We start from the raw sequence: 14,528 nt of genomic DNA, 5'->3' as shown, positions 1-14,528 counted from the left end.
TGCAGGCTAATTGTTATCCAAGTAATGTGACTAAAATCACTTGCTTCAGTTTAGAAGTTGAAGGAACAGATGTTATAATAAAATAATTTTGTAATAAAACATGTTGAATTTTTTCCAAAATGATAATATGTCTTCCTTCATGTGGTGCTTGCTGAACATTGAGATTTCCCTGCTGTGAAAAATGTTCCTTAAGAAAAACAAATTGCAGTTGTCTTGGATACAGAGGTAGCAATTTGGGTTGAAATTGACCATCAGTGTAGCTTCGCTCCAGGGGATTGTTTATTTGTGAAGGTCATTTGCAAGATGTTTTCAGAGAATAAAAAGAGAAACGCATTTTTGTGGCAACCACTATGAAGTGACGTTGTTTTGGATGTGTTGTTATAATTCTGACCTGGCTTTTCTTTCTATTTAGAACATGACAGGAATGCCCTTTATATGACCCTGCTACAGCCTCTCCCTACACCCTGCCTAACAGTTTCCCTGCAGTCTGGTTAATTAATTTGTAATGGATATATTTTTGGGATCTGGCTGCCACCTGCAGGGTCAGCATTTATGGCTGATCTTTATTTTTGAGAAGGTGGCTGTGAAGTGATTCTTTGCTTTCCTTCTAGAGAAGATACTCCCCTGGTGTCGTGGTGTGGAGAATGCCAGGTCTAGACCCGATCGTGGTATATTGGTCATGATGGTGCACAGTTTAGTGGGGAACCACAAAGGTAATAATCTCTGGATTACTACCAGTGCCACGTGCTAGTCAGAGTAGAAACAGGAGGATATTTCAGATGAATACATGGCTTGAAAAATGGTGCAAGGGGGAGGGATTCAAATTTCTGGGGCATTGGACCCAGTTCTGGGGGAGCTGGGACTGGTATAAACAGGACGGTCTGCACTTGCGCTGGACTGGAACCAATGTCTTAGGGGGAGCGTTTGCTACTGCTGTTCAGGAGGCTTTAAGCTAATGTGGCAGGGGGATGGGAACAAGTGCAGAGAGTCAGAGGGGTGTAAAATGAGGGTAGAAGCAAAAAGTAGCAAGGTGAAAAGTAAAAGTGGCAGGCAGGCAAATCCAGGGCAAAAAGCAAAAAGAGCCACTTTTCAACATAATTGAATAAGGGCTAAGAGTGTTGTAAAAACAAGCCTGAAAGCTTTGTGTGTCAATGCGAGGAGCATTCGTAACAAGGTGGATGAATTGAACGTGCAGATAGTTATTAATGAATATGATATAGTTGTGATCACAGAGACATGGCTCCAGGGTGATCAAGGATGGGAGCTCAACATCCAGGGATATTCAATCTTCAGGAGGGACACACAGGAAAGAAAAGGAGGTGGAGTAGCATTGCTGGTTAGAGAGGAGATTAACACAATAGAAAGGAAGGACATTAGCCTGGAGGATGTGGAATCAATATGGGTAGAGCTGCATAACACTAAGGGGCAGAAAACGCTGGTGGGAGTTGTGTACAGGCCACCTAACAGTAGTAGTGAGGTTGGGGATGGCATTAAACAGGAAATTAGAAATGTGTGCTATAAAAGAACAGTAGTTATAATGGGTGACTTCAATCTACATATAGATTGGGTGAACCAAATTGGTTAGGGTGCTGAGGAAGAGGATTTCTTGGAATGTATGCTGGATGGTTTTCTGAACCAACATGTTGAGGAACCAACTAGAGAGGTAATTCTAGATTGGGTATTGAGCAATGAGGAAGGGTTAGTTAGCAATCTTGTCGTGCGAGGCCCCTTGGGTAAGAGTGACCATAATATGGTGGAATTCTTCATTAAGATGGGGAGTGACATAGTTAAGTCAGAAACAAAGATTCTGAACTTAAAGGGTAACTTTGAAGGTATGAGACGTGTATTAGCTAAGGTAGACTGACAAATGATACTTAAAGGGTTGACAGTGGATATGCAATGGCAAGCATTTAAAGATCGCATGGATGAACTACAACAATGTTCACCCCAGTTTGGCAAAAGAATAAACCAGGTAAGGTAGTGCACCCGCGGCTGACAAGGGAAATTAGGGATAGTATCAAGTCCAAAGAAGAAACATATAAATTGGCAAAAAAAAGTGGCACACCTGAGGACTGGGAGAAATTCAGAGACCAGCAGAGGAGGACAAAGGGCTTAATTAGGAAAGGGATAAAAGATTATGAGAGAAAACTGGCAAGGAACATAAAAACTGACTGTAAAAGCTTTTATAGATACATGAAAAGAAAAAGATTGGTCAAGACAAATGTAGGTCCTTTACAGTCAGAAACAGGTGAATTGATCATAGGGAACAAAGACATGGCAGACCAATTGAATAACTACTTTGGTTCTGTCTTCACTAAGGAGGAGATAAATAATCTTCCAGAAATCGTAAGGGACTGAGGGTCTAGTGAGATGGAGGAACTGATGGAAATACATGTTAGTAGGGAAGTGGTGTTAGGTAAATTGAAGGGATTAAAGGCAGATAAATCCCCAGGGCCAGATGGTCTGCATCCCAGAGTGCTTAAGGAAGTAGCCCAAGAAATAGTGGATGCATTAGTGATAATTTTACAAAACTCCTTAGATTCTAGATTAGCCACCCTCCAATCCTCAGGAACTAATGTAACCCCACTTTTTAAAAAAGGAGGGAGAGGAAAACCGGGGAATTATAGACTGGTTAGTCTGACATCAGTGGTGTGAAAAATGCTAGAGTCGGTTGTCAAAGATGTGATAACAGCACATTTGGAAAGAGGTGAAATCATCAGACAAAGTCAGCATGGATATGTGAAAGGAAAATCATGTCTGACGAATCTTATAAAAATTTTTTGAAGATGTAACTAGTAGAGTGGATGGGGAGAGCCAGTGGATGTGGTATATTAGATTTTCAAAAGGCTTTTGACAAGGTCCCACACAGGAGATTAGTGTGCAAACTTAAAGCACACAGTATTGGGGGTATGCTATTCATGTGGATAGAGAATTGGTTGGTAGACAGGAAGCAAAGAGTGGGAGTAAACGGGACCTTTTCAGAATGGTAGGCAGTGAATAGTGGGGTACCGCAAGGCTCAGTGCTGGGACCCCAGTTGTTTACAATATATATTAATGATTTAGACGAGGGAATTAAATGCAGCATCTCCAAGTTTGCGGATAACACAAAGCTGGGCTGCAGTGTTTGCTGTGAGGAGGATGCTAAGAGGATGTAGGGTGACTTGGATAGGTTAGGTGAGTGGGCAAATTCATGTGGATAAATATGAGGTTATCCACTTCGGTTGCAAGAACAGGAAAACAGATTATTAACTGAACGGTGGCCAATTAGGAAAAGGGGAGATGCAACGAGACCTGGGTGTCATTGTACACCAGTCATTGAAGGTGGGCATGCAGGTACAGCAGGCGGTGAAAAAGGCAAATGGTATGTTGGCATTCATAGCAAAAGGATTTGAGTACAGGAGCAAGGAGTTCTACTGCAGTTGTACAAGGCCTTGGTGAGACAGCACCTAGAATATTGTATGCAATTTTGGTCCCCTAATCTGAGGAAAGACATCCTTGCCATAGAGGGAGTACAGACAAGATTCACCAGATTGATTCCTGGGATGGCAGGACTTTCATATGAAGAAAGATTGGATCAACTCGGCTTATACTCACTGGAATTCAGAAGATTGAGGGGGGATCTTATTGAAACGTATAAAATTCTAAAGGGATTGGACAGGCTAGATGCAGGAAGATTGTTTCCAATGTTGGGGAAGTCCAGAATGAGGGGTCACAGTTTAAGGATAAAGGGGAAGCCTTTTAGGACCAAGATGAAGAGAAACTTCTTCACACAGAAAGTGGTGAATCTGTGGAATTCTCTGCCACAGGAAACAGTTGAGGCCGGTTCATTGGCTATATTTAAGAGGAAGTTAGATATGGCCCTTGTGGCTAAAGGGATCGGGGGTATGGAGAGAAAGCAGGTACAGGGTTCTGAGTTGAATGATCAGCCATGATCATACTGAATGGTGGTGCAGGCTCGAAGGGCCGAATGGCTTACTCCTGCACCTATTTTCTACGTTTCTATGTAGCAGCATTCCCATTCACCTGCCTGTAACATCGGATCCCCATCTCCAGGAGTGATTCCACTACATCAGAGAGGAGGAGGAAGGTCAGAAGCACTTTAGTTAAGTTTGTTCATAGTTTGGGAAGCATCCCAAATATCTGCAGAAATTTCAGGATGTACACTGCCTCCTCGGTGGCAATGTTGAGTATGTCTGTGAGCAGCTGGAGAGGGAGGATAAAGCAGTCAGAGACAAATAGGTTTAATAGCCACCAGCCCTGGTGTGCAGGAATCTGGAGGAATTATTGGAAATATAACAGGAACAAAATGGGATTAGCACAGATTTAATGAGTGCTTCTTTGTTTGTGTGGGCTTGGCCTGCTGAAGGACGTTCTTCTGTGCTGTATGACACCATGATTCTAGGTTGTGATCTACATTAATATTGCTGATATTTAAAAAAATCTCATGGATCCATTGAAAGCATCTACAGCAGGCACTGCCTCAAGGAGACAGCATTTATCATCAAGGATTTCCACCAGCAAGGTCAAAATTCAAAATATTTTATCAACGTATATACACAAGTCACCATATACAACCTTGAGATTCATTGTCTTTAGGGCATTCGTGGTAAATACAAAAAACAAGATAGAATATTTGAAAGACCACACCCAACAAGACAGACAAACAGCCAATGTGCAAAAGAAAACAAACTGAAAATACAAAAACAAAAAGAAAAGTAAATCATAATACTAATAATAAATAAACAAACAATAAATATCGAGAACATGTGACGAATAATCCTTAAATGTGAGTCCACAGGTTGTGGGAACAGTTTAGAGATGGGGTGAATGAAGTTTGGTAAAGTTATCCCTTCTGGTTCAAGAGCCTGATGATTGATGGGTAATAACTTCCTGAACCTGGTGGTGTGGGCCCTGAGGCTGCTGTACCTTCTTCCTGATGGCAGCAAGAGGAGACCATGGCCTGAATGGTTGGGTGCTCAATGATAGATGTTGCTTTCCAGCGAAAGTGCTCCATGTAAGTGTGCTCAGTGGTGGGGAGGGCTTTGCCTGTGATGGACTAGCTGTATCCATTCCTTTATGTCGGCTTTTTCATTCAAGTGCATTTGTGTCTCCATACAAGACCATGGTGCAGCCAGTCAATGTACTCTCCAGTACTCACTATAGAAGTTTGACAAAGTTTTAAGTGGCATGTCGAACCTTCACAAACTTCTAAGAAAGCAGAGATACTACTGTGCTTTCTTTGTAATGGCACTTACATGCCGGACCCAGACAGATCCTCTGAAATGATTACACCAAGCAATTTAAAGTTGCTGATCCTCTCCACCTCTGATCACCTGATGAGAATTGATTCATGGACCTCCAGTTCCCCCCTCCTGAAGTCAATAACCTTGGTTTTGCTGACATTGAATGAGTGGTTGTCATTGTGGTATCATTCAGTCAGATTTTCAATCTTCCTCCTATATGCTGATTTGTCTTCACCTTTGAGTTGGCCAATGATAGTGGTGTCATCAGCAAACTTAAATATAGCATTGAACCTGTATTTAACCTCACAGTCATAAATATAAAATGAGTAGAGCTGGGAGCTAAGAACACAGCTTTGTGGTGCATCTACGCTGATGGTGATTGTGGAGGAGAAGTTGTTGTCAATCTGAACTGACTGGGATTTGCAAATGAGGAAATAGAGGTTCCAGTTGCACTAGAAGGTATTAAGACCAAGGTCTTGAAGCATATTGTTTAGTTTTGAGGGGATGACAGTATTGAACCCAAGGTGTAGTCAATAAATAGCATCCTGATGTATGCATATCACTGTCCACAGGTTCCAGGGTTGAGTGAAGAGCCAATGAAGTGGCATCTGTTGTTGACCTGTTGTGACGGCACGCAAATTAGAGCAGATCCAAGTGGCTTCTCAGACAGGTGTTGATATGTTTCATCACCAACCTCTCAAAGCAATTCATCACAGTGGATGCAAGTGATACTGGACAATAGTCATTCAGGCATTTTACCACTTTCTCCTTCGGCATTGGTATAATTGAAGCCAGTATGAAGCAGGTGGATATTCAGACTGGCAAAGTGAGAGGTTCAAAATATCAATGAACACTCCAGCTGGTCGATCAGCACAGGTCTTTAATACTCAGCCAGGTACCCCAACTGGGCAGGATGTTTTCCATGGGTTCACCCTCCTGAATGATACTCTTACATTGGCCTCAGAGACTGAAATTCCAGGGTCATTAGGAGGTTATGGAAGTTATTGAAATTTCCTCCGTGTTTTGAAGGGAGCATAAAAGGCATGGAACTCAGCTGGGAATAAAACCTTGTTGTCACCTTTGTCGCTTGTGTTCACTTTGTAGGAGGTGATAGCACTCAAGCCCTGGCACAGTTGTTGTGCATCATTCAGTGACTCAAGCTTGGGCTGGAATTGTCACTTCACATGTAAGATGGCTTTCCAGAGATTGTATGTGGACCTTCTGTATTTTATTTAGCCTTAGAGCTGAATACCACTGATCTGACCCTCAATAAACTGCCTCAATGACTATAGTTCATGGCTGGGGAGAACTCTCAATGATTTTGTGAGGAGTCACTCATCTACAACTATTTTTATGAAGTCTGTGACTACCATGGTGTTTTTGTTCGGATCCTGTTGAACACAGTCCGGTCCACTGACTTGCAGCAATCCCTTAGCCTCTCCTCTGCCTCTTCACTATCCTACTTCTGGGCTCTTGCTGTAGCCACTGCCTGTATGCAGATAGGAGGAGGAGGACAACCAAATGATCAAATACCCCAAAATGTGGCTTAGGGATCGAACAGTAGGCTTTCCTTATGGACTATAGCAGAGGTCGAGCGTGTTGGGGCCGCTGGTGTTATGAGTGAAACAGCATGTTGATGATAATTGGGCCTAGAGATTTCTTCAAACAAGCCTGACTGAAGTCCCCCATGATGATTTGAAAAGCATTGGATCGGTGTTTCTTGTTTGCAGATGGTGGCACTCAGTACCTTGGGTGTCTGCTTAACTTTGGCCTTTGGCAGTATGTAAACTGATCAGGATCAGAGTGGAGAACTCACTTGGTAAATAGAACAGCCGACACTTAATCATTAGATGTTCCAAGTTGGGGAACAAGAGTGTGATGAGACTGTTTTGTCTCAGCACTAGAAAGAGTTTATCATGAAGCATAGACCGCCACCTTTTGCTTTCTCCAAATCAGCAGTTGGTCCATCCAGTGTATTGAGAAGACTTGCCTCTGATTACCAGATCTGGTGTGTCTAGATTGAGGTATGTCGTTGTGAAACACAATGCACCAATTCCTCATTTCTCTCCAACAGAGCAAACTTGCCCTCAAGTCCTTAATCTTGTTCTGCAGTGACTGTAAACTGAGTAGAGGAAGTTTCATCCCCTGGCATTTCAGTCTAGCTTGGAGTCCTCCCGTCCTCCCTCGCTTATGGCCTTGACAATGTAGCTCAGTCCACATAAAGGTGCCGTACCTGTACTCTTGAGAGGCTAGTTCGCTGAGTCCTTCTGAAGATCATGGAATCACTAGTTTGTTAAGATGGTTCAAAAGGTACATTACTTAAAGGTAAATTACAGGCTGCAGATTGCAATGAGAATAGTTCAGAAGGAATATACTTAGAAGATTTGTAAGCTGCCTGCAAAACATTACCATTTTTCACTAGCACCATCATGGCCTTCCTCTCACTATTACCATCAGACAGAAGGCATAGAAACTTGAAGTCCCTCACCATAAGGTTCAGGATTAGTTACTTTCCTACAACCATTAAGTTCTTGAACTGACCTGTACACATTAATCCTATCTCAGCAATGGAACACTGCAGACTGCCCTGTGCATTGTCTCAGACTTGTCTATGATTGTATTTTTCCAATTACGTTTTGCACAGTGTATTCTTTTCTTCACTGTCTTGTATGATTTATGTATATTTACGTTCTGTGTGTTGTCAGAACCTTCATGCGCAAAGACAATCAACTCAACTTGGACTGAAATACATGCGCACACCCCCAGCTCTTTTCACAGTTTCCTCCACTTACAGTGTTCAGTTTGCTCAACAATTAGCAAGTCTTTGGGATGTGGGATCACAGAACTCAGCAGAAATCAATTCCCTTGAGTCCTGCTGAAGAGTTTCGGCCCAAAACATTGATGGTACTCTTTTCCGTAGATGCTGCCTGGCCAACTGAGTTCCTCCAGCATTTTGTGTGTGTTACTCGGATTTCCAGCATCTGCTGATCTTCTCTTATTAGAGATCACATGGTCACATTTAAGCTCCACACAGACAGCTCTGGAGGTCAGCATCAAACCTGTATCACTGGAGTTGTGAGAGATCTCCACTGACTGCGGTGCCACTGTTCCGTTGTACTATGGAGATCAATAGGTAAAGAAATACGATAATGCAGAGGAAGGTGCAGCTGAAGAGAAGGTGCAGATTTGTGGGGCATAGCAGCTAGTTTAGGCTAAGCTGGAAGCTGTGAACCAGATGGGTAGCCCCTCAGACAACAGAGGCAATGTATTCAGGCAAGTAAAGCGGGTAACTAAAGGATATACATTGTTTCTTCTATTGAGAAGAGTTTAAACTGGCGAGGCAGGGTAGGGAGTCTAAGCATAAACTTGAAAGGGAGTAAAACAGAACTGGAAATGCACTGTCTGTAGTTAGTAAAAGCAATAAACGTAAGAACTACCTAATGTTAAACTTGAAATGGAAGTAAAATGGTGAACAAAGCAGATAAGTTAAGCCAGTGATAGAAGGCAGAGTGTGAAGTATTAGTAATTATTGATATATAGTTAAAAAGACAGGGCTGCTCGTTCTATACAGTAGTTACAGGATTGCAAATGATGTAGAGAGGGGTATAAACTTGATTTGGGATGTACAGTATATAACAATACTGGTTAAAGAAGCCAATACACAAGGAAAAAGGATGATATGTTTGAAAGATCATCTAATGAGGCATTATGTGTGAGTTATGGGTGAGTTAAAGAACAGAACACCATATACTGGAATATATTTTGTCTTTAAGCTGTCCAGGGAAACGGTAAAAGATTTGACAACTTAATAAAATGGGACAGAAATTATGGGATTTAAATTACCCAGAACTAAAAGGGATACAGGCTGGGTGAAAGAAACAAGATACAGAATTCGCAATTTGCATTCAGGGAAAAAAAATCCTCAGTTTGCATTTAGCAAGGCCTAAAACAGATTGATGGAAAGTCTGGATTTATTTTTAGGGAATGAAGTTCAGCAGATGGGAAGTGTTTAGTAGCAATGATCATAATTCAGTTAAGTTTAGGTATAGATATGGAAATGGATAACAGTACCATAAAGATTTATGCTCTGAACTGGGGAAAGCACATTTTACCAGGATGAGAATGACTTACTAAAAGTAGATGCAGCTACTTAAGGATTACTCTGTCATGCAGAAATGGCAGAGATTCAAGAAGGAGCTTCAAGGTAAATATGTCCCCCCAGGGTGAGATCACCAAATCTAGCAAGCCTGATGGACAAAGTTGTTAAAAGGTAAGTTAAGGCAAAAAAGGGAATCTTAACTCAGACATTGAGAAGTTAATACAGCAGCAAGCCTAGAAGTATGTAGGAAATACTGAATCAGGAGAGAAACTTGAAGACATACAAGTGCCAGCAATTAAAATAAAACCCAAAGATGTGTTATAATTTCTTTAAGAACAAGATAATAACCACCATGGAAAGAATAGGACCTATGAGAGACCAAAAGGGTAACATGGTAGATATGGTAAAGTTCTGATGAATATATTTAAACTATCTTCACAAAAGAGGAATGCTGGATGAAAAATAAATAAATAGTGCAAATTAAATTAATAATGAACTAGTATTCATGGATTTATGGACTGTTCAGAAATCTGGTGGCAGAGAGAAAGAAGATGTTTCTGAATGGTTGAGTGTGAGTCTTCAGGCTCCTGTTCCTCTTTCTTAAGCTGGCATTTTCACAAATGGTGAGGTCCTTAGTGACTGGCTTTACTGTTCGGTTTTGGCCTCAAGGTGGATAAGTGAATGGAACCTGTTCTGAAATAATTTCCAAATCCTCTCATATAAAGTCCCAGCAACAGTTACCCACCAATAGAAAATCAACTGTGTTTACTTAAGCTGTTAGTGGGCTTTATTTGTCATAAAGATTTGTTAATCTTATGTCTCCTCTCAATAAATGAAACGCAGAATTTTCAAATCATTGCCAATGCCATCATTGGGAGACACACAGAAAGTGCTTTAGTTATGAGCATTTCCAGCATAAGACACAATGCACTTGAATATAAAATGTTTGCCCAATGATCCACATAAATCATGAATCTGGAATTCAGATTATTTTTCTGCCATAGCTCAACATTAGCATCTGCCACCCATCAGCTCTTGAACCTTAATAGGTTATATTAAGCAACCGGACTTGCTGTGTTGTCTGGAAGACATTTCGCCCCTCTTCCGAGAGGCTACTTCAGCTCTGTTGCATGGTGGGTAATTTTCCGGCTGATAAACTCTGAGAGTTGTTTTAAAGTATAGCAATCACATGAGGGTCGATAAGAGTCATAGAAGTAATGAGACAGTCACCTATCAGCTACTTACAATGTAGTCCTAACACCTTTACCCCAGCATCTCCTCAACAGTTCACACCTTCATTCATTCAAAGGTAAGATTAATGACCTTCTCATTACCTCTATGACTCCTAACAACCTTCATGTGATTGCCATGCCTTTAAACATCTCATAGAGTTTATAAGCCGGAAAACTACCCACTATAGTTCAGAAATGATGAAGCCTCTCAGATGAGTGGCAAAATGCCTTCGACACAACGCAGCAACTCCAGTTGCCTTGATTTACTACTGCTTGATACACAATGACCTGGGTGACTGAGAACCTTCATAGACATATTCTAACAGGTTGATAAAGGGACTATCAGCTTCCTGCCAGTCTTTTTTTTTAGCATTCTGTCATGTATTATATCCATGTTTCCCTATTTCCACTTAGTTGAATGAGTCAATGTTGGCTCATTGAGCAATGCCATTTCCCTGTAACTAATTCTTCCCACATTCCCTTCAATTCTACCACCAACCTGCAGGAGGCAATTTATTAACCCTCCAAACCTCACACCCTTATGAATGAGAAGAGAACAGGAGCACAAGGATGCTTTGAGAAGTATGCAGCAATCAGGGGAACTGCGGACTCCACATAGGTAGCACCAGATGTCAGAATTAAACTCAGATCCGCACAGCTATCAAGAAGTGAATCTATGTGCCATACCACTGTGACGCCCTTATTTCACTGGCAGTAGTTATTTCCTTCAACAAATTAAATGAGTTTTAAATCCGATCTTTTTGTGGTGGAGATCTGTCAGAATTTCAAATGGTAGGTGCCCGCTTTGTGTCTGTGGGGAAGGGTAGCCAGATGTTGAGAATCACAGAGAGGACATCACGGTTCCTTGATGTCATATTCAGGCTGCTTTGCCTGCTCATATGGACTGGGCATTAGGTCTCTTGTTCTAGTAAAGAAGTATCCCTTGCAATCTTGGGGAATCCAATTGCGTTTATAAAGTACAAAGCTCATTGCAGAAAAGTAATATAAACCAAAATGGTAATTTTATCTGGCGTCAAGAAGAACTAAAGTGCTACTCGGGGCTTGCAAGAATAGTAAACATCACTCAGTAAATGAAATTAGAAAATAAACTGCAGATGCTGAGAATCTATGGGAAAAAAACCCCAGAACATATTGGAAACACTGAGTAGATCAAGCAGCACCCGTGTAAAACAAGAAGTTAATATTTCAAGTCCTAGTTCATCCTGCATTACGAATCACTGTTGTCCTAGGACCTCCTCCCCCAGTGGAGACACAAGAGACTGCAGATGCTACAAGGTGTAGCAACTCATAAAACACTGAAGGAACTCAATAGGTCAGGCTGCCTCTACAGGAGGACATGGGGAGGTAACATCTCAGGTCAAGACCCTTCATGTAGGTTAAGTTCCTCCAGCACTTTTTATGTTGCTCCTCCCCCGGTGATTATTTTATCCTTTTCAAAGCAATCTTTCTACAAGTTAGATCAGCGTTCAGATCAGGTGATCTTGGACTGCCCAGAGACAGCAAGGAGTTATGTCAATTATGTCAATGCCATGGGAGTGGGGAGCCGGCCTAAATCTGGCTTTGACATCAAGCTGCCATCCGAGGGAGGACAGAGGCTGCTTCAGGACAAAGTCCAACATCTTCCACAGACAGTCTGAGTGCTGGTCTTTGTAGCCCATCAACAGCAATGGATAAAGAGAATGAAATTATTCAACTAACAACTATTTTTGCATTAACTCTCAGGAATAAAAAGCTTTGCTGCCAGAAAATTTTGAAAAAACACTAGAAGCACTTAACAGGTCAGCCAACATCTGTTGCAATAGAAACCAAATTAAGTTTTAGGGTGATGACCTTCCTTCAGAACTGGCAGTAAAACTGGAACAAATGTATGTCAAATTCTTTATGTGATTTTCAGTTATATATTAATACAAAATGATTTACTGACAAGTGCTGGAATTCTCTGGGTAGCGTATCTACACGTATATACACAAATATGCACCCGAAAATAAATAAAGTTAGCACATACACTTTCAGTACCTTGACACTCTAATGTAGAGTTTATTACCAAGCTTGAATATAGTGTTTAATGAAGTTAGATAAACAAAGTAAGTTTATTGAGATATAACACAGCAGAAGAGTTGGTGATTGGCAAATCTAGACCAAATTACATGCTACGTGTCAAATCAGCCCATTCCATTGTTGAAAGCTGAAGCATAAATTAGTATAAATCACACCTCTTTGGGAGCCTCCACTTTGCATATAATTGAACATTACAATTGGAATGTAATTTGAATTAAATAACAGAAGCTACTTGTTAGTCCACGGTTATAGTCACTTGCATTCTCTTTCATTCCTGTAGAAATGAACATGAAAGGATTGATTCTATTCAGGTATGAGGTAGCTCTTAACTTCTGTATCCTTGAACTCTACTTCTTCCTAGCTCCCCACATTCCCCCCTCCCCCTTTTATCCATTTGCCAGACCTTCCTGGAAATAAGGCTTGGGAGGATTTTCCAACATTTTCTAGATATCTTATCTGAATTGCATTTCTTTGAACGTAGTTTTCCAAGTGCAAAAAATTGTCTTGAATTCCAAGTGACCTCAGGTTATGTAAACTCTGATCTGGTTCAAATGCTGTTTCCATGAATTTTCATTTTACTAAGAACACTAGTCAATTAGAAAGATGGTACTGAGTCAGGCAGTATTCAGTCAGATGATGTATAATTTCCATCTGTTCATACTGATGAATTCATTGGATAGGATAACAATATCTGGTGTGCAATACACTGAGGCTGATATTCAGCCAAGAAACTCATTCCTTATCCTGATGTTCCACACTATGAGCCTCTATTTTCAGCAGATCGTCTCTTACCAGTTTCACTATATCAAGTGTGATGTTCTCATCAAACAACATTTCCCTCTCCTACCCATACAATGATACCAGAGGAGTGTTTGTTCCCTCCCTGGTATCAGGGGTCACTCCTCAGTTGTTATCAAACCATCTCATACTGTGCAGAAATACCTATTCTTCGATATCATTCCTTCCTACCTTTTGCAAGGCAACTCTTCCCAGCTGAAACAATCAATATAGCACACCGCATTCATGATCCAGATTTGCAAACTGCTTTAGTTAAAGCTTCAAGTGAATGCCACACATTTTCAGTCACTTAACATTAATTTTATAATTCACTACCAGTCTGATATCTAATTCCCAAGTTTCCTATACAGTCCCAGTGGAGTTGAACATAAACTTGAGGAGCCACATTTCATTTTCTAATCAGCCAGACACATCACATTACATTCCCAACCCAACATTTTGTTGAACAATGTCAAAATTTCCATGATTGTCATTTATCCTTGTACCCATTGCTTGCTACTTATTTATCCCACTATCATTTCTAATTTACCAGACACACCCATCACTCCTTTTCCAATTTAATGTAACTTCCATCCTAAACCCCCTTTGTTCTTTCCTCCCTCCCTTTCTCTTTCTCACCCAATTAAATCAGCCTTATCTTTAACTTTTTGCAGTTTCGTCGAATAGACTTGAAATGAAACTCTGTTTCTCACTCTCGATAGGCTGCTGATGAGCATCTCCAGTACTTCCTGTTTTTCCTTCATCATTTTGTCCTCAGAATATGTTACTTTATGATCTCATTGGATCACATTATTTGAAGACTTCTATTTATGACTCAGTCTGAGAACAACAGCACTGACCTCTCCCAAATGAACAGCTGAACAGCTTTTTAAAACCTCTTTTAGCTTGTAGGCTAGTATTAGTTGCATTAAATATAAACAAACCAGCAGATTTCAATGAACTTTTAATGTCATTATTCTTCTTAACAAAATAATGTGAAAATGAATGTAAAGGGATCCTGAGATCTCCACTACTATAGACACTAATCCTAGGCAAATTTGATTTATTCAATATATTAGCAAGAAATAGCTGAGAGCA

Source organism: Hypanus sabinus, chromosome 22 (genome assembly GCF_030144855.1).
Source record: "Hypanus sabinus isolate sHypSab1 chromosome 22, sHypSab1.hap1, whole genome shotgun sequence".
NCBI classification, from domain to species: domain Eukaryota; kingdom Metazoa; phylum Chordata; class Chondrichthyes; order Myliobatiformes; family Dasyatidae; genus Hypanus; species Hypanus sabinus.
Note: the sequence above shows the minus strand (reverse complement) of the source record.